Source organism: Prinia subflava, chromosome 7 (genome assembly GCF_021018805.1).
Source record: "Prinia subflava isolate CZ2003 ecotype Zambia chromosome 7, Cam_Psub_1.2, whole genome shotgun sequence".
Classification (NCBI taxonomy): domain Eukaryota; kingdom Metazoa; phylum Chordata; class Aves; order Passeriformes; family Cisticolidae; genus Prinia; species Prinia subflava.
The window spans coordinates 28,320,608-28,339,901 of NC_086253.1; the positions used below are offsets into that span (position 1 = coordinate 28,320,608).

The following is a 19,294-nucleotide window of genomic DNA, read 5'->3' on the forward strand; positions in this document are numbered from 1 at the left end:
CATTATGCAGTCATTTATATCCAATAGTATTGAAAGGTTAAATGTTCTCCTGCAGTGCAAAAGTGAAACATGAGTCCTGCTTTAAGGTCACACATTGCTTTTTCTGATACTATTGGACAATATATTGCAAACAAGATTGGTCCAAAACCATTCATCTTTTGTAATGCTTGTCGTAGGGAAGAAGTAAAATGGATTTTATGAGCCCGTATTATGCCAAGCATTGTGAAGACCACTCAAGACTGACAGAAAGTTTTTTTGACTGCCAAGCCTCATTGGAAAGTTCCACATCCTCTCATATTCTCATAGTTATGATCTTCTATTAGATTATCATCTATTAGATTATTAGAATAGATTATCAGATATTCTTTCAAGAATGGAGAGAAGAATATATTTTAACTAGAAATTTTTAAAAAATATATTACATTATACTAAATATTCCATTTAAATAATTAAAAATCATCAGCAAAAAAATCAAAGTAAGTGTGCAAGTTCATGATGCAGAGACCTCTGTGATGCTGTCTTGTGGTACAGGAAAGGATAACGAGCTTTCTGGTTTTTGATTATCATACCTCTATCATTTACAGACATTTGTTTGGGTGGAAGTTAAAATAAAGAGACAGAACTCTCCTTTGTTTAGTGTTTGTGCCCTGAAAAAGAAATTAGCATCCAATAAATTTTTCAGAGACTGAGAAGTAAAGCCCTTTATAAAGAGAAGACAGAAGTCCTAATTGTGGGAATAAGAATGTTTCTTGTTTATGACAGAAGTTTGCTTGAGGTTCTTTGTTGACTCTTAAGCAAAGTCCTACACACCACAAATACAAAACAATAGAAATGTAAGTCATGTTATATCTTAAGAAAAGGTGCTCTTTCTCTTAAATAGTACATATTTTAAAACTATTTTCTTTGAAGAAAGGTTTCCCAGTTTCCCAGTAGTTTACCATCAAACTAGTTGAAGAAATACAATCAATCTTTGCTTGACACTCAGTCATTGAAATTGTCCCCTGATGAAAAGGAAGTTTCCTAATTAATTATTTACCTCTGCTCTTGCACTTCCTCTGTATCCTTCTGTCCCTGTCTTACAATGTGCAAATGCTAGGAAATGTGGCACAAAATGACTAGATGAGTATGGGAAATGAGCAGTGGCCCAGTCTTATGGGGGTTTCAAAATCTAGTCTCAACTTGCTGTAGGGCTTGTTGTTATTAGACTTGTGGCAAGAGAGATAGGAAGGGTCAAGGTGAGGATTTTCTCTGTGTCCTTAAATATCATATAATTATATAGCTGTGTCCTTTTCCCCCACATTGTTGATAGTTTGTTCTTGAGAAGATAATGCAACTGACAGTACCAGTATGCACATGAATTTGTGGATTAACATTTTTGAAGTTACGTTTTTATTCTTAGAAGCCAGAACTATAAGAACTAGAAATTAATATTCAAAAATACTTTCTACCAGTTCTCTGCTTTGCTCAGAAAAAGTAAGGCTGCACTTCACCCAAACTGGAGTAATTTTTACTCTTTTTGATTACTATGAATTTGAACTTCAGTGATATATTTTGAATATATTCTCACATCTTTCAGGCATATGTGGAGGAATAGTGAAATAATGGTCACCAACATCTCTGGTTTGCTTAAGGTCAGAATATTTGGACCAGCAGTGCCCATTTAACTGCATTTGCATTTTTGTTTCTTTGTGTGTCAAAAACTTGAATGATGTGGATGACTTTCAGCCAAATCCTTTTCATCACACCTACATTTAGAGGGACTCATTATTATCAGTCATGAATTTCTGATTTTTTCCCCCTCCTCTTTCAGTTGTTAGTGTTTTTATCCATTTCTTATTTGTTTAATTAGCTATTTGTAGACCTGTAAGTCCCTGTGCAGACTTGGTGTACTGCAACTAAAGGATCAAATCAAGTGGATTACATTTCTAATGTAAATAGTTGAATTGTTTCCAGTTTAACACATATTTATGGTTTATCTTATTTAACAAAAAAATCTGTAGAATTACCATCAGATTATAACTATGGCAACAAGAACAGAGAAGATGGAACAATTTCTTTTCAGGGTGTAATAGGTGAATGAGTCTCAGGTTTTGTTTTCACTGCTGATACTCTGTTCACAAGTCAGAACCATTAATTTGTGATATCAGAAACATTTGGCACTTTCACTTCTATGAAATAAATACAATGTGAAATCATAGCATGATTAACAGTGGATGTTAAACAAACTTATCATTTGGAGAAATAGTCGACAGAAGATTTGGTGAAATTTGTGAAATCACAGAGAATGGCTCCTTGTTGTGTATGTGGTTGAAAAACAGTGGAAACAAGTAATTTAATCAGTGCCAGATTAAGCTGTTACAACATGAAAGTAATTATACTTTTCATAGCAATTAACAATTAAATATTTACAAATTCAAAGTTATTTTAATGATTATTATAACAATGTGTATACACCTTCCACTGCATGCAATACAAAGGTCCATCTTCAAAAATAAACTAGTTTCTCATTGAATTGCTCCAGTGAATGTGATGAAACTTTAAATCCTTTATTTTTTCTCAAAGTGAAAAGCTGTATCAGTGGTTATTATCTTATTAATCATGGCTTCAGTTTCCTCTTTTAGAGAGCTTTTTCTGTACTGAAATGTTCCTGCAACCTAGGCCTCTCTCTCATTGCATGCCCTCCATCTCTGCATAGGTTCTCTTGGAAGTCTGTGGATGAGTTCTCCACCAGCAATTCCAGGTTCAAAGGTGACTGTTCAATGAATTGAAATGGAAGAGAAAGAACTTACAGTTCTATCTGCTGGTCATGAAGACTTGAAATCCTCTGGTGCTTCATCACAATTTTGGTCTCACTCTTGAGCAAAATACTTCTTCCATTCACTTTTCTGTGACTGTTATTTTTTCTTTCCTTTCCTTATCACTGAGAAAACAGAAGTTCCACTCTAGTGCCTGGCAGCTCTTCTGTAGCCACTGCCCATGTCATTCTGTGTTTCCCAGCTTACTGTGATTATTTAGCAAAGTCATAAGAATCAGGCTGGAGTCCAAGTCAGACTGAATGCATCCTCCCTCTGGAGGAGAGAAAGCTCTATGCCTCAAGCAGAGATTCCACTGTCTCATGACTGCTACCTCTGATTGCTCTCTGTGCAATCAGCCCTTGCCAGCTCAACAGCAAGAGCATGAGCCTGAGCTCTACCCAGGGCTGAGGGAGAAGTAGGACTACTGAAGGTTTTTCATTCACAGCTGGTGCTGTGGTGGAATGGCTCCTTCTCCCTAGGAATTTCTGCCAGCCAAGTAAGTTTGCCACTAGGGCTGAGCAGAACAACTTTACTGCAGGCAGCAGAGAAGGGCTGATCACCTCTACAATCAGGAAGCATTTGATTCATCTGCTGAGCAGCAGCAAGGGTCAACAATATGATTATTGTGATGAGTCATCCTCATTCAGCTGAAGATGATCATGGAAACCCTGTGGGAAACTAACCCTTTTGAAGAGGATAAATCAGCTCTTTTTAGCAACTGATCTTTTGTTCAGATAGTTCATGGTGCTGGAGGATAAGCAGGTCTTCAGTGAGCACTAAGGAGTGGGTCAGAAGGATGGTGTAACTCAAACAGTTTGTTGGAGTAGAGATAGAGGAGGCAAGATTTAGAGGCTGAAGCTCATTTAACATCTCTACACAACTGGTAGCTGAGAAGAAGGTGGGGGAAGCAGACCTCCCACAGGAAATCCCACTGCTGCGAGCAGTAGCTTTCCTTATGCCACAAATCTCTGGGCTTTTTGCAGCCTCTGATTACAGATTTGTGGGGTGAAAATGCAATCCCAGCATGGCCTCCTGGTGAACAGGACATACACAGCAGTTAAGTGGATAGGTGAGTATTTCTTCACTTGTCTCCAAACACAAAGTGTCCAAAGGATAGCCAAACAAGGTGACCCTCCCTTTCTTCTCAGGCTGTTCCTCCAAATGATGAGTGCCATAAGGCCCAGGAACATTCTCTCCACATTTCTATCCTTGTTGCACATATTGTGTCTCACTGCATTCACCTAGGTCTCAAATTTCTGCACTGTCATCTAACGATGTATCTAGTCTTTCTGTTCTCCTGTGTCCCACCATTCCCAGCACTGGAATTAAGGACCATACCCATGCTTAAAGTCAAAAACCTGGGTCTAGTGTATAGTAGAGGACTGTGGCTTTTGTATTGTAGGTGAGCCCCATTTCTGTTTTGAGGACTCCTTTCTGGGGTATCTGTACCCTCTTTTCACTGGGAAGGTTTCGTTAAGAAAGAGGAGAATGAGTCAAAACAGTATTTGAGAGGAGGATCAATAGCTGACAGAGGAGGAATGAATGTACCCAAGTATGGGTGAGAAAGCTTGGCGTTTGGACTTCTTTTGTTTTGCCAGGCTTGTTAGTAGGGGTCTTGGCTGTAACTTCAGCATTCATTCAAATAAATAAGTACAATTTGATTTCTTACGTAAATATACATTTTTTTTTCGTTTGTTGCAATTAATCTCAAATGCATGTATAAAGGAATAGCTTTAATCATATATCAAAAATGAATCAGTTTTAGATTCAGAAATGCAGGTGTTTGTAAGAAGGGCCAAGACAGGTTTGCAGTGCAAAAGAATTTTCCGGTAAAGTAGTTTAGTTTGATAGTGATTAAAGGATTAAAAATGTGTAGAAATGTGTACAGATGACTGTTTCAAAATCAGTCTAAATTAAAAGCAAATATATATGTATATAGGTACTTACTGGAATTTGAACAACAAAATGCTTAATTTTGTGAGTTTTATGTATCTGTACTGAAATGACATAGGCTATGTATTTAGTTAGTAGTTTAGAATTAAGAAATAATAGCTAATGAATCTGCTGAATCTCCTGACAAATCTGTGTGTGGTTCCAGCTTCCCTCTCAGCTGGAGCCTTCCCTCCCACCACATCTTTTGTGGAGAAGTCCTGGCTTCTGTATTTTGTTTGCAGAATGAGTAGTGTCCTAACAGCTTTTTTGTGGAGCTGTGTCTCTTGTCTCAGAAGATGTTGCCGTGTAATTGAAAAGGTGTTCTTTTCAGTGATACCCAAAGTACTGCTACTTTGTGGTTGTGCCTGACCATTTCAAGGTTAGTTTTCTCAGTTAAACAAAAAAATTACGAAAGCTTTCAATTCATCCACCTGCACACTCACGCATATCGTGCATGTCCCGTCGGAACGGAAAACAAAACCAAACCAGAGCAAACGGAAGGAGGGAGGCCTGCAGTGAGCGTGGCTGTGTCGCTGCTGTGTCGCTGCTGTGTCGCTGCTGTGTCGCTGCTGTGTCGCTGCTGTGTCGCTGCTGTGTCGCTGCTGTGTCGCTGCTGTGTCGCTGCTGCCGCCCGCTGGCGCCGCGCTGCCCGCGGCCCTGCTCCGCGCGTGGGGAGCAGCCGAGCGGCTGAGGCGCCAGTGACATCCTCCGGAACTGTGCAGGAAATGGGCGGAATTTGTCTGAGGAACGCTGAGACTCTTTAACATCGACGGTCTGGTCTGACAGCTGCCACGTTAATACCGATCCAATAAGTTTTTTGATTAATATTTAGTTTTTCTTGGTGTTGTTCCTTTTGTTGTTCTCATGGCTATAATTGTGAGGATAGTATATATTAGGGGTAGTGATATTTCATTTGCAAAAAGCTCCTTACTGAAAACTGCCCCTTTTAGTAATGTCTAAATATAAAATAACATTTGTCTGTATAAAAAGACTCCCAGTTAATACCTGTTTAGACAGTAACAAGAAATCCCCCCCAGAGCAACACAATACCAGTGAGACCTGAGAGAGTTATCTCAGCTGTAACAGAGACCTCTCCCCATCAATTTACCCAGATGGCTCAATCTCTCTAAACTCCAGAGCAAACACATAAGATTGAAAGGATGTTTTGAAGGTCAACATGTTTTGAACCTTTCCAGTGAAAGTATTGCAAAATCACTATCGAACATTCTGCCAGGATCTCTCATTATTTGTAGACTGAGTTTGATTTTGCTGTGCACTGGCCTCGTTGTAGCACAATGTCACTTATGAACATTTTAGCCCTTAGATGCTCTTTAAAATGTTTTTTAGGATGTCTGTGGTGTAATAAAAGATGGACATCTATTTAACCTCAGCATGTGCATGAGCTTTGTGACTCTACTGCTTGTTATCCAACCCATTTTAAGGTAGTACTTTTTTAAGGCAAGGTTTGCTAAGCTAGGACAGAGATTACACAAATGTGAGTTATTAGATACCATAATGATTAATTGCCAGATTTTGATTAGCAACCTTAAGCTATCTTCTCCTTTATTGCATTGAATGTTTTAGCTTTCTCAATTTCTTGGTCTTAGTGTCTGTCGCAAATCTTGCAGTTCTATCCTCTATCCCAGACAGTGGCTTATGTTACAAGCATCCAGGACACCATTACTCTCTTATAATACGAGTTGGTTTATATGTATGTATATATATATATTTGTGAAGGGACTTACTGTAAGACTGAGGTTACTCTTCTTTATTTCTGTTTCTGGAATCTAGCTAAAGCAGGGATGAAGGATATTGGACAAATAATTGAATTTCTCATTCAATAGGAGTACCATTTTCTATTTCTTCTGACATGGTATCTCTGGCATCCTTTCAGTGTGACATAGAGGGAGTTAAAAATTTTCTTAGCATGTAAGTATGAGAGTTCAAGGTGGAATTGGGGTGGAAGTTGATTTATTACTCTCCAAAATAAATAGATCAGATTCTGGGTGTGGTAGCCTGTTACATCTCAGGATAAAATTTTATCTTTTGCACCTGTTCTGAGTGGTACTGACAACTGTGAGACTTCTTACATAGTTTTACAGCATGTCTGGATCTGGCTGATGGAGAGAGGTGATAGGAAGTGGTACAGGAGGGCTTGGCAGCCTCCCGGCCCTCGCACGTGGGGTGATGTGCCAGTGGAGGGGAAAAGGATAGTCAAGGTGGCCCCTGCATGCTTAGGTGTGTTTCTGGGATGGGTCTCCTCATTCACGTGGTGCAGGTAACAGGGGCTGTGACTGGAAGGCAGACATTGGTAAGAGTGTGTTTTGACTCAGTATATTTTGGAGAAATGCGGTATTTTTTGTTGTTTAAAAAGCCGTGGAAGAAGCTTTTCACGAGGAGGTAAGGAGATGCACACAAGTGACAGAAGTGCGGGTGAGCAGGTGCACGCTCTGTGCTGCCGGTGGAAGGGTGCAGTGCTGCCTTTTCCCACGGCGTGGTGCTGGAGGGAGCTCTGGGTCTGCAGCAGGAACCAGGACTGCCTGCGCTGCCCTGAGTTTCAGAGCCTCGAGCAGGCTTCACAAGAGCAGAGGCATTGTCTCCCTCAGACATAAGAGCAGTTCAATGTCCATTTCTGTGACAATATCTTAATATCTTGTTAATAATATACTTCAGTATAGGCAGTAAGTCAGTAATTCCAGACTCAAAAGAGTTACTTTTTCTTGAGTCTTTCTGATAGTTTTGTCACTTTATAATCCTGGGGTTTTTTTCTGATTTTCTTTTCTTCCTTTCAGTGACCAATCTTTGTTGTTTGTTTGCTTGCTTTGTGTTTGTCAGTCTGAGACTGTAGCTTTACAAATTATTTTACTAGTGGCTGATCCAAGTACAGACCCTGTCCCTCTCAGATGGGCACTGTCACATTGACTTTTATTCTGCTATAATAGTGGTTTACTTGGTTGCTCTATCTGATAAAGTTTTATAATAAAAAATTCCCTTTTATAATGGCGATTTTACCCTACATATGTACCTTATGCTGCTCTTCTGTTTTTAAATTTATGATAATATCACAGGTCTGTTTGAGTGGTGAAACAAATACTAGTATTTAACAGAACTGAGATAATGGTAACTTCAGCAGCTGACTGATTATGTGATAACTGGAGGCAAAAGGACATTTCTATTCCTTGTGTATGACCCTACATATTTCCTGTATATTCCTTACATGGGAATTTTTTTTTGTTTTTAACAGTATGATGTTCTAGTTCAAGAACATTCAAATTTTGGCAAAGGAACCTTACAGCTCTTCACAGGAATTTGCTCCCTGTCAGAAACATTTGTTCACTTTCAGAATCTGCCATCCACTTGGGACACTCTGTGGTGTTGGTCATGTCTTGTAAGCTTCATGGGATAAGGATTTAAATTACTTCTGTGCCTGCAGACAGGAGACAGCCTTTCTAAACATATTGCATTGCTCATGCACTTATACTGTTTTCAGGAATGATGATATAAAATAAGAACTTTCACAGGTTGAAACTCTGTGTTAGCAATCAAAAGGTAGAAATATTGTAAACGCTTTGTGAGTTTAATAATGATCTGATAATAATTGAACTTGGTCTACTGGCACTTGAATTGCTTTGGGATCCAGCCAGTATTTCAGAGCTTCAATGTCTGAAACAATTCAGTGCTGCAGGCCATTTTTAGGATGTAAAAATTACTGAGTGGCTCATCTTTATGTGGGTATTCAAAGGATATGCAATGTCCTGATCATTTTCCTTCAGAAACATAAACACAAGGAACATCAATAGCGACTTTTTAACATTGATTAAAATTAATGTGAATAGTCATGAGGTCTTTCAGAAAATAACGTGTTCCTTGCTAGTTTAGGACGACTACAAAAACATTCCCAGGACAGTCTGTTTTTCTGCAAACACATTTCATATTAAAGATGAGATTTTATCAGTCATTATGTTGATTTGTTTACCCACTATTTGTATTGTCCTCAAACTAATTTGGCAGTAGGTAGCTCTCTATCTTGAAGGTTATTTGGAATTATATGTTGGATCAGAGCACAGTGACTGTAACCTAGTCAACAAATTGAATATATGCAATGGGAAATAGAATATGTTGAAGCAAAAACATTTGTTTATTGTAGATTGTATTGGTCTTCCACTAAAATAGAGACTTTCTTGTGACAGGAACACTGATTATTTCCTGTTTCAATTAAAACCAATTTCTGATAATGACAGGAGCCATCCCTTTTGTAGCTGAACACATTTTCTAATACACCTCATTGTTGATTTCCATGAAGTTTTTTGTAAGGTATTTATACAAAGGCCTATTAATGCTAGCATTGTTTGGAATAAAAATACTACTATATTTATGTAGTTCTTTCAGAAAGCTGTGCTAAGGGACCCAATAAGAGAAAATAACCTTTTGGTTTTAATTTACCTTCTGGTTAGGCACTTGGCTGCTCACAGCCAAGTGAATATTCATTTAAAATGAATGCATATACTGTGGCTGTGATTAATAGCTACGTTGTAGTTGGAACAGAATCATATGATTTTTCTAGTTCTGGTATTGCAAATATAGCTTCAGTTCAAATGTCTGTACTATGCTTCTATTTTTTGCACACTTACATAGAACTGAACCAGCTGAGGAGCATATATATATATAAAATTTGGACATAAATAGAAAAAACCAGAGTTGCTCATCATAGTCTATTTGAAATTAGCCATAAAAGAAGATTTTGTATTTTTTAATGTATAGCTTTACTGTTTATGCCCTGTGTGAAGTTGTTTTACAGAATGTGCTGAAAATTGTAATCAGTAAATGATTTGTTAAAGATGATGCAGAACTGCTTTTGCACTAATGAAATGTTGAAGGTCATCTCTTAGAGAGCTCTTATAGTTAATTTCAGTCTAGAGTATAATTCATAAAACTTTGCTGTGAGACAAAATTCCTGTATTACAAGCCAGTGTGCAAAAGCAAGAAAATAAAAGGCTTAGGCATGAAGCAGTATCAGCTGTTACTGTATTTTGAAGCAAAATTCAGGTCCATGCAGGTTATCTCTGTCAGAAAGAGCATGAAATTGTGTATCCTAAGGGCAATTCCCCATTTATTGACAAATAATTAAAAATATCCCAAAGAACCAAAACACAATTCTTTTTTAATCACAAGAAGATTAATTCATTTCTTAGGATTTCAAGAATTCCAGTCAAAACTTAAATAGAAGTAGTTTCATATGGTAATCCTGTGAGATCACAGTATTACAGGATGATTGGTCGGAAAGTCCTTTTAAAATTTCCTGCACTTGTGTACAGTTGCCTACCCTTTCAAACTGTGTTTTTGAAACACAGCCACTGTGTAACAAAGCCAGTGTATATAACGAAGATGCAGATAGGAATGAGCAGCTGGGGGCAGCAGAAACAAAGCAGGATTGCTCTTAGCTTGGAATTAGTGTCTTAATGCTTTTATAACTGCATTTTGATGTTACCTTTCTGGAGTTTTGTTCATGTTTTTCTACCTCCCTCTTATTGAAACAATATCTAGGAGAAAACCTATTATTTTAATGGTGTTTAACACAACCTACCTGTACTTTTCCATACAAGACTCACTTCTGTGTGTCAATGTTAGAATTGCCATTGCCCTTTGTTAACAATGCTCTATTTTTCAGCAGGGTCTGCAGCCTTCTAGTAGCTACGGTTCCCTCTTGGTATTCCAGAACAGAGCATTGCTCATTTCAACTGTACCCATAAAATCAAACTCTTCATAGCAGAGGAGAAAAACTCAGGTTTTGAACAGATAACATGATGACAGGTGAGTGAGGGTTAATATCTCTGGAAGAAACCCCATGGCCTTCCAAGTTGTGGAGTATGTTGTTAATGGTGATTTCTGTGACACAGGACTGTCCACATTTATGCAGAATATTCTCTGAATGCATCTGATCCCTCTGGGGACAGAAATTTTAAGTTGTGCTTTTTCTGCTGAAAATATCTGCAGTCAGGTAAGGTTTGTCTCAGGGCTGCTAGTGACATTTCTGTAAGATGTTAACAGGATTATGTACTGCATGCATGGAGCATGCTTATGTGAATATATTGGGTTTGTATGGCAAGGTTTTGGTAGTGGGGGGCCTACAGGAGTGCCAGAAGCTTCCCATGTGTCTGACAGAGGCAATGACTGCAGGCTCCAGCTGGAGCCACTGCTGGCCAAGGCTGAGCCCAGCAGCGACAGTGGTAGCACCTCTGGAATAACACTTTTAAGAAAGGGTGGAAAAGAGCCTGTGTAACAGCACATGGATAAAAAAGGGGTCAGCATATTTGAAGAAACAGCCCTGTGGGCACCAGGGTCTCTGCCCCAGGCACTGGAGAGATTCCCCTGCAGCCTGTGGGAAGGACACGTGTTGGAGAAGTTCACAGAGAAATGTCTGCAGCAGGAGGGATCCCGCACTGGAGCAAGGGAAGAATGTGGGGAATTCTGCCCCTGAAAGGAGTAGCAGAGACAAAGTGTGATGAATTGGCTGCAGCCCCCATTCCTCATCTCCTTGTGCTCCTGGCAGTAGAGAATTCAGAAATGAAATTAAGCCAAGGAAGAAGGGAGGGGTGGAGGAGAAGATATTTTAAGACTTGGTTTTCCCTCTCATTACCCTGCTCTGATTTGATTGGATGAATTAAACTAATTTTCCCAAGTTCAGTCTATTTCGCTTGTCACAATAATTGCTGAGTGATCTCTCCCTCCCTTATCTTGACACAAGCTTGTTGTCGTAGCAGACACAGCAGCTTTGGTGAGGACCTGACAACCAGATAGGGGCCACCCATCACGGCCATGGGTGTTCTAAACATGTTTGAGAGTACTCTTCTAGAATGGGTCTATTGAAATGGTGTTGGGAGACTGTATAAGGAGGAAGGAGCCAGTGCTAGTGATATTTTGTGCATAGGAAATTTAGGTTGAAGTCCTTGGTAAAAATTACCTCTGGCCTTCACCTAAGCTTTGTTTGTTGAGGAATACACTCAGTGCTGGTAGCTCCGTGAGCAGCTGCAGTGCCAGCTCTGTGTTCGGCTCTGCTGGTGAGAGCCCCAGACAAGAGGAGGGAACTGGAACCAACCTTTGCACAGCAAAGGGCATGGGGACCTGTGGTGCCAGCCGGGGGACTGGTCACTCAGAGAGAGACATGGCAGGAGTGAGGACTCAGCTGGAAGACCCCAGACTTCCCTGCACTTGGACTGTGAGGGTACAAAGGGGTCCCTCCTTGGAGGCACCAGCTCAAGCTGCTGTTCTGGTGTTGCACCATGATTAAATTTCTGAAAGGATACAGAGGTCTGAGACCCTGCTATGGAAACCTGGTCTGGCTTTGTGAGTGTGGGGTGTGTAGCTGTGAAGTGGCCTCTGTCCAAATGAGACTGCCAGAGTGGCTCATGGATGGTCAGACAGTCCTGAACACTTTTAGGGCAACTTGTCATTTTCCAAATGAGAGCCTAAGCAGAACTCAGATGTGTGCAGTTGATGAATCTTGGGAAGAGCTGAGAGCTTGCATCATTTGATAACAAAAATTAAGTCTGTGTACACCTCTGCCTCTGATTATCCATTATGCATGTATTTCTTCTGTGAGAAACATCCCTAGTCTTTTCTTTATCTGTGAGTGCAAGGACTGATTAATAAAGAGCATTTGACAAAGTAACAAATATTTTTATGAAGACAAGGATATTCAGAGCAAATTGAGTCTAGGGAATATTCAGAAAGATCAAAAGCTTGTTTTCTTCATTATGCTACTAGGCACTGAAAGGAGGACAATACATTTTTTATCAAAGTACCACACTGTCTCATTGCTGGCACAAATAAAAACCAATCTAGTTTATAGCAAAGTTACTGAACTGCTGGCCTGTGAACTGTATGAGCTGAAGGAATTTGTCTCAGGTCTGTAAAGTCTTCATACAGTTATGCTGAGCATCTAGTTCCTCAAACTACTACTGAACCTGTCCATCTCCAGGAAATGATAAATTTGATTGCTGGGAGGCCCAAAACCTGTACCAAGCCACAGTTCTTAAAATGCTAGGCAGTCCTGATTGAAGAATAAGGGATTTCATTATAAAAAATCTGGCAACTTCTTTTGCTTTTAAAAGAAAATAATATAAAAATAATATAAAACAGAATACCAGACTATTTAGTATGTCGTGATTTAGTGTGACAACTTGATAATATAAACAATGCTGTGCATTGACAAGATCCAGTAACATATATATAGGATGTACCTGCAATAGAAAAAAATAATAATTATAACCATGAAAAAAATCAGTTTTAACACAGCATTTGAATTGTATTTCAAAGGAAATATTGAGAGTACTTGCATTTATTCTGAATTGAAATGATGTCAGATTTTGAAACGCTTTTGTTCACTGTAAAGTGGAAATTAGAAGTGCTGACCAGTTCTATTTCTAGAAGAACTTTGTAACTGATTAGATGTCAGACTAATCACTAGTTCTTGTTTTCAGAAATCCAGAGGAAACTGCCACTTTGAGTTCCCAAAATTATTTTCTGTATATGTGTTGCAGTTTGTACATCTTTGTAGTCAATGTAGTCTTCACTCAATCATCTGTATGCATTTGGAAATTTCTCTTTGTTAATTACCTTTTTTGCCCAATTGTCAATAATAGATATACCAAACATTGCTTTCATCATTGCTTTTCCATCTACCATCCGTACAGGAGGAACTATGGGAAAACATGTTCTCTGAGAGCTCAGAATGCTGTATTAGGCTGTAGTTATTTTACATGTCCATGCCCTGTACAAGAGTAAAGGTGATTATCTCCATGAACGTAGAGGTCTTTTCCATCCTAAATGAGTCTATGATTATATGAGTAACTGAAATTATGCTGCTAAAATCTTTTGTTCTGACCTATTTACCTGATTAGCCTGGACACAATTTTCAAGGTTGGCCTTTCAGCTTCAGCTTAGATAATTACATTGGCAAAGATTGTTAAAGCTGCTACTGTGCAGTTTCCTTATTATAGACAACGTCAGAATGTGTTAGGAGATTCTTATTTACATGCATTCAAATTCTGATTAAATTAAATGTAAATCTCAAAACTTGCAACTAGTACTTCAAGCTATAATTTATCTTTACCTATATTATGAGAAAATAACACACCTCAGTCTAGTGAAGTACAGGCATGTCTTGTGGGCATTTTTACATTATTTCATCAGCATGTCTCCACTGATCTTTTTATTGCTGTTACACTGGAAGAGCAACAAGAGCCCCCAAAGAGACTCTGAGTGAAATATAGCCAATGGGATTTTACTTTGAAAATACTTGCACAGGTTTTAATGAAAAAATGCCAGTGTACTGAGGATTCATTAACTGCTGTATGTTGCCAACATAGGAATCATAGCTTTTCCTCCAGGCCATAATGGCCACCCCTGTGTCTTTATCTGACAAAACAATGATGTGTTCAGGCTGTGAAATAACCTGTGGTAAAGTGTTTTATTCGACAAAGACATCCTAGTGAAAAATCTGCTAGTTTTTTGACCTGAAGTTCCACACTCTATCTTTGTCCTTTGAAATCTTTTAAAGAATCATAAAGAACATGTCACTTAACAATTTGGAAGTGCATCAAATACATCCATTTTTCATACAGAGTAAACTCTTGCCAGGAAAATTTAATACAGTAATTTGCTGAAGCAGAAGACTGTTGAAAATGCACTCAGTATATCTAGCCAGCATACAACACTGGCTCACAGGGTTATTGTTTCCCTGAGATTCTCCTTGGGGTTGGTGTTCCCCAAGGTAATAAGGTTCCCCCAAGGTTGCTGTTCCCTGGGAGTTTCCTCTGGGTTGCTGTTCCCAGAGGTAATAAGGTTTTCAGTCTTCTCTTTGCCCTAAGTGTTACACACCAGAGGTACAGACGACAAGCTGAGTCCGCCGGTGCACATTTCCAAGGTTGTTTATTCTTCATTATCTCAGTTCTTTCTCAGCTCTGCCAGGCCTCCCTGGCAGGGTACCTTATCTTAGTTCTTTCTCAGCTCTGCAAGGCATCTCCGCAGAGCAGGACACGCGGCAGACTGGGCGGATCAGAGAGCCCCGCACCTTATGTACGGTCCCCTTGACCCAACCACTGTCCGAGACGTATTTTTTATTTACAAAATTGTACCAATACCTACTACCTATACTAACATGTCAGTTCTACTCTAAGCCAATCTCTAAAACCCAACTCAGCACAAGATGGGGGACGAGAGCAAGAACAAGGAGGACAGGGGCCACTCCCCAATTCCTCCATCTTGTCTCTTCAGCCCCATATGCTAAGAATCCTAATTTCTATATTTATATTCTATAATAAACCATCCACTACTTATTTTAAATTCTTAGGATTTGTGATTCTTCCTGCATGTGAGTGTTCACTCCCATGGACAGGAATCAGAGTCAGTGTCCTCCTGGGATCTGTGTGGGTCTAACTGACCCCCCTGTACAGATCCCAGACCCCCGTGTCTGGTCTCCAAACCCTCCAGGGTGGCCAGAGGGATGTTCTAGACTCCAACAACTGGCAGCTAGTTCTTCTAGATAAACAGGGGATTTTATATACAAATGTCTAAGCAAAACCCAACATCTAGGATATCATCACCTGGCAGTAAAAAAGAAATGGATTCCCATGGTATCTTAGAAGATTTTCTGTTTGCATTCTCATCATTCCAGATTTTCATCTGAAATGACAAAACAGTGCTATAGATGTTTCCCATCAAACAAATTCTGTGAGAAATACCTTGTCATCAAATAATATTAATTCATAAGAACCAAAGGCTTTTCTTGAAAAAGGATGGTTTTGCTGAGTTGCTTTCTTGACTTGTTTAATTTTCAGTTTCTTTACAATATTGCTCTTTGAATAATATTTTTGGTTTCATTAGAATTAGACACGGCAGAGACTCGGAAGATCTGATAAAATTTTCAGTTTAAAATTTTGACTGTACTCATCCAATTACCTGTCTGGGACACCTGGAAAAGGAGAAAAGAGGGAGGGATTTCTAAATTTTTTTTTTCCCTTTACTTTCAGATTTTTCATCCCATCATAGTTTGAAATTTCATTTTTACATCAAAAATACATTCAGGACTGGCTTGAGGTTTCCAAACGATGACAGCTCTATCTGTGGAGCTTCCTGACCACCAAAACTCTAAAGGAAATCATTGTGTTTTTTTCTGTTGCGGTCATTATTCTTGCATCAATGTAGGGGTGAGCTGATTGAGGAATGGCATATGTGAATGTTTTGCATGAAACCTTCTTGTGCTGGTCCAATAGAATCATAGCAGCTGGCACATGTGAGAGCCATGAACAATGAAGAAGCAGAAGTTTAGATCTACTGGACTTTCACAACTGATGCAAGGTCCAGATCTTCAGATGATATTAAAAAACAGCTATGATGACTTGGAACTGTATCAGCACTGTATTGGCACCTTATATAGATCTCAGAAGATAATGGTATTTTAAAATCCCTGATAAACAGCTTTCTTCTGTCCTAAAGTCAGTTTAGTAAGGAAGCTGGATCAAAACTGAGATCAGGATTTCAAATTATACTGGAGGATGTAGTTATACTTATATGGGTGGAATTGGAAATCAAGATTAAGAATTATATAACTATACATGCATTGTAATGACAAAATATGAATATGGAAACATACAAAAATATGAGAGTTTTCATGCATTCATTTTTCTACCATATGGATGTGCTATGCCACAATATGCACAAATATTGACTTAATATTTTCCCTCTTGTGCTGGGATATATAAAGCACAGACTAGAAGTCAAGTGCTTAAAATTAGGCTTAGCTGATGTAATAGCAAACAAATGTGCTGTACCCAAATTTCACCAATATGTAATAATCTGTGTATTTATAATGAGTATTTTCATAGAGCTGTTTGTTTTGAAAATCTGTGGCAATCCATCTGTTTTCTTAATAACTTGACTCTGGTCTTTCAGGTAATTTGATGTATTTTTATGACCTCTCTTTTTTTTTCTCCTTTTTTTTTTTTAGGTGGTGCTCTCTCAAATGAATTTTGATATTATTACTGGAAGTTCTATCCATTGAGGTACATTTAAGTTTTATTGTGTAAATTATCTATATAATCGTGAGATGCTTTAGATTGTAATCTTTTACATGTTAGGACAGCTGGCCACCAAGAGAAATGTTTTCTAAGGCAGAAAGATGTGAAAGGTACCCAATCTAGCAAAAGGAAGAGAAATGGCCTTAGAGAAAAATCCCTGAGAGAAGCTGCTAAGCCTCTGCTTTGGTAGTCTTTGTTCTCTTCCGTTTTGTTGGACTGTAGGATGCACAGTATATGCACAGTGAAATTGTGTCAGATTAATTGTCACAAAATTAGCCTTATCTTAGCCTTTTACTTGTAATCTTCTCCTGATTTATGTTGGATGGTAATTTGCTGAAATGCCTAGTACTTGGGAAGGTTAGTGGCTTTGGTGCTAACTTTGTTATATCCAGACTATTAAAATCTTTCTTTCCAGTGATGAAATAACCTTGATAGATTTAAAAAACCTTGAAAAAAGTTTGTCAAATTGGCAGCTGTAATTGTTCATCAAGTAGTTGGATTGCTATGGAAGCACACTCTGCAAGGTTTCAGAGGAGGCTGATTTCATTGACATAATTTCTCACTCCTTCAATTGCTGGGATATTGTGAACACAGTGAGGTGAATACTTGTTTGAGCAGCTGCTGCCAATAATATGCCTGTCTGAAGGCTGTGCTAGCTGCTGGAAATTCTGTAATCATATTACCACAGTATGTGCTTCTCTTTGGAGGCGAGGAAGCTGTAAAGCCTTAAATGTTGGATCAGCTAGTATTCTATTTGCTCTTGCAAATAGACTTTGGCCAGGCTGAATTTGTTGTTTAAAAAGCAAAACCTGGCATGATATTTTCACCACATCCTTTCAAATCTGAAATAGGCTCAGAAATGGGTCTCAGTGGTATAGTAGATTTTTGTACAACAGAAATTCAAAGTTGCCTGTTACATCATTCACACTGTGAGTGACTAAGCCATTATAAGGTGTTTAAATCTGGCTCTTGCCAGATTTCTCTTCACTCTTCTGAACCTATAACATGGTATCTGACCAAGACCTTTTGCCTAACGCTCTTCTTGGGAGACAAACTTAGCAAAGTCCTCTGGAGCAGGGTTTTAATCCTTTCCAGCCTAAGGAGAACTGGTCTCATTTATGCTCTTTCAGGGTTCTTGCTAAGTCTTCTGAAGAACAGTGTAGAAGTAAATTAAAGCAACTTCTCAGCTGCTTTTCTCTCTAAGGACTGGAAAACCTCAAAAAAAAAAAAAAAGATTTTCCAGTCTGATAATAGTTATTTTGTATCTATCTGCAGATTTTTTCATCACCAAGTTCATTTTCCTTATGGCAATTACATAAAACTTAATTGACTTGTTCAGTAGAAAAAGCAAAGCACGTGGAAAAAACCTCACGGTGGATTCATTCACTTTTCTTACAGGAGTAGCATTAGTTTGTGTGACAGCAAGCAGTTAGTTAGTCCAGGTACACTGTTATGCTGAAGTGCTGCTTTTAAACTCGCTGCGTGTCTCTGCTTTGCTGTGCTGTGCACGCATACCCCAGCAGGAATGCTAGAAAGCAAAGGCCTGTGAGGCTGACTGCAAACTGTGCTGCCTTTAGACTAAGAAAAAGAACTGCTGTTTCAGATTTCTTATTTGCATGGTTCTGTTGTTTCACAGGCTTATGAGAGGAGAGGAAATGGATGAACTGTTCACACTTAGCGCAAATTAATTTGTAGTTGTGCCAGTAGGCTCCAACTGAAGCTGAGCTGTGCCCTCCTAAGGCTTGTATTAGCTCACCTCTGCCTTCAAATGGTCTTAGCATTCAGATAAGAAAATCTGAAAGGGTTAGAAGGAAGTAGGCATAGTGAAGTGAAATTACTATTTTGGGTCCAGATTCTCCCATTGAATTAAACTCTTCTTTCAGGACAGTAGCTATGTCTGTTCTCTCTCTTTTTTTTTTTTTTTTTTTTTTTTTCCAGCCATATGTTCCTGAGGTAATTAAGACTAAGCAAAGTCAGGGAATGAAGTTTTTAGGTATCTTTGGGAAAAGTGTCATTACAGAGACCTGATTATGCAAAACAGAAAAGAAGAATTTTCCACTGGGAAAAAAAATGCCAGTTAGCTTTTTCAGTTGGCTTAGTGTAGGAGTCCAGCATGATTTCCATATTTTGAAAATATGAATTGCCAAGAGATTAGAACAACATGGATTCCAAAAAAACAGGTATCATATTCTAAAAATTATTGTCTTCACAGTTTTGAGTAAACAGGACATGTAAGAAATGGTGTTATGTGAGTGTTTCATTGAAGAAAATAGAATTGCAAAATCAAGCTTCTTTTTTCTCACTTTTAAAACTTGCTCATTTTTCAGTATTTTTTGATTTAAATATTTTTCTTCAGGAGCTATCAGATGGAATTAAACTAATCACCAGAGCAATGCATTTCACTTAATTTCGTGTCCACTGCATCTCAAGTGAAATCCACCTAGCAATTTTTACCATTCACTTGCAAAAACTGCTACATTCATAATTTAT

At 38.6% G+C, this 19,294-nt stretch overlaps 1 protein-coding gene across 10 annotated transcripts in view; it reads left to right on the forward strand.

Moving 5' to 3' along the window:
* Nucleotides 1-19,294, forward strand: part of TRMT9B (tRNA methyltransferase 9B (putative)) — a 133,708-nt gene that overhangs the window by 48,183 nt on the left and 66,231 nt on the right. For 3 of the 10 annotated variants that reach the window (XM_063401994.1, XM_063401986.1, XM_063401987.1), the window contains 2 exons: nt 10,396-10,538; nt 16,735-16,789. The exons of 3 other annotated variants lie outside the window; for them this stretch is intronic. The gene's annotated coding sequence lies outside the window, so the exon portion shown is untranslated. The remainder of the gene's footprint in view (nt 1-10,395; nt 10,539-16,734; nt 16,790-19,294) is intronic. 4 more of the 10 variants (XM_063401988.1, XM_063401989.1, XM_063401990.1 and 1 more) reach the window with 3 other exon arrangements.